General features: G+C 57.8%; 1 pseudogene; it reads left to right on the top strand.

Moving 5' to 3' along the window:
• The first annotated feature begins 296 nt into the window (after positions 1 to 296).
• LOC136154604 (protein EOLA1-like) lies at positions 297 to 1,574 on the top strand (annotated as a pseudogene).
• The last annotated feature ends 399 nt before the right edge of the window (positions 1,575 to 1,973 follow it).

Genomic DNA, 1,973 nt, shown 5'->3' with positions numbered 1-1,973 from the left:
TCACCTCATGCCTTTCTCCCACTGTCCCACCCTCCTTGCTGACCTCCCCACAGACTGCATGGGATGGATGGGTCCTCTGGGTTACCACCGTGCCATCAGTGAACTGTGTGGAGATAGATGGAAAGAGCCAGCTTTCTCTGACCCATGCTTTCTGTGTCAGCAGGTTTGGAGGATGCTCAGGCTCGTGGGGCTGAGGTCCAGCCCAGGGCTGTGAGCTTGCAGGCCACTGAATCAAACTCCTGACCTTTGTGGTTTTGTGTTTCTGCAGCCACATGAAGACCTGGGAGCCCTGGGAGATGAAGTTCGGCTGTCTGCTCTTCTGACGGCGCTATGCGGGTTTTGTCTTAAACGGTGTCATGACCCTGGAGATGGAGATGCCATAGCAGCCCATGCTACGTGGCCACCAGCACTATACCCTGGCCGTCCACATGGCACACCGGGACTGGGAGGACGCGGCCTGGCGGGAGCTGCTGGAGCAGAGGCTGGGGATGAGCCCCACCCAGATCCAGGCTTTGCTGCGGGACGGGGTAAAGTTCAGTCATGGAGTGATCGTGGGTAAGTGATGCCCTGCCTCCTGCTGCCCGCATGGCCCCCAGCACTGCCCTGGATCCTGGCCGGATTGTGCTTGTTTGTTTTCTGTTGAACTAGTTTGTGAGGTTGGGCGTGGCGGCTGAGGTTTCTTCAGAGGGACAGCAAGGGTCCCTGGGCTGGGAGCCAGCTGCCCGAGGTGCCTGATCACCACTCTGGGCCTCAGTCCCCGTTTGTGCTTGAGGCAGAGGTGGGTCCAGGTCTGCACGTGGCACTTGTCTGTGTGTCTGTTTCCCCACGTGTGTCTGTGTGCCCGGCAGAGACCATGAGAGGCAGTAAAGCACAAAGCCTGGGTTCCACACCCACACTGCCTGAAGCAGGGCCTAAGCAAGTCCCCTGACTCCCCAGGGGTGAGGCCCCACAGCAACACCTGTCTGCTGGTAAATCCCTTAGGGACCTGATGTCTGCTGGCCCTTGCTGGGGCCCTCCTGCTCTGTCCCTGTGGCCTGCAGTGGGCAGACTGAGAGCTGCCCGTGGCCTGGTGGGTTCATGGGGCACCAGGCCTCTCCGTTTCATTTTGCTCCCTCCCTCGTTTGGCCTCGCTGTGAGTTCCCTTTGCTGAGGTGAGCCCGTCTGAAATGCTCAGCCAGAGGACCCAGTTCACCTCGGGTTCCCTCCATGATATGGTCTTAGTCTCAAGCAGGTGCAACTTTGAATGACCTTGTTCTCATTCTGTGTCCTGTCTTTGCACACATCTCATGGTCATCGGGAGCATTTTGCTGTGCCTAGAAAACCTAGGTCCCGACTAGGTGGAGGAGCTGGAGAATCAAGGCCTGCTACCCGACCTGCAACAGAAGTACATGACTGCGCTTGCCAACCCCCGCTGGCTGCTGCAGTCCATCGATGGGAGGGGCGGGAAGGACATCTTCCAGGTGGACATCCTCCAGCACCTGGTCCTCTTTGGGCAGGAGGCCTGTCCAGACTGGGCTCTCGAGAGGAAAGTGACCGAGAGACCAGAACATGCTGATACCATGCAGTCACCATAGCGCTCGGACTTGCCCATCTGGTTCTGTCTGAATCGACCCTGTGCTGTGGTGCCCACTTGGTGCGGGGCTAGGGACAGGGACTCCCCTCATGTGATGCTGCTCTGGAATCAGTGAGAGTCTCTGGGACTTTGACCTATATGAATTGATGGCGTTGCCAGTTGTTTTGGCCCTGCTGGATCTGGGTGGTTGAAAGAAATGTGTTGTGGAAACAGGTTAGTGTTTTTCCCTCTCTGTTCTGGTCTGAAGTCCCGGATGTTGGAACAATGACCAGGGGGTGATAGGGGAAGACTGGGGGCAGGGCTGCACATCAGCAGGCAGGGAGGCCCACAGGCCCAGAAACAGGCCGCTGTTTATCCTTGCACGTGACCCTTGTCCTACTGTAAAGTGTCCCTTGGCTCT

This window comes from Muntiacus reevesi, chromosome X (assembly GCF_963930625.1).
Source record: "Muntiacus reevesi chromosome X, mMunRee1.1, whole genome shotgun sequence".
Lineage (NCBI taxonomy): Eukaryota > Metazoa > Chordata > Mammalia > Artiodactyla > Cervidae > Muntiacus > Muntiacus reevesi.
The sequence above is the reverse complement of the archived record's forward strand: the minus strand, read 5'-3'. Positions and strand labels throughout refer to the sequence as shown.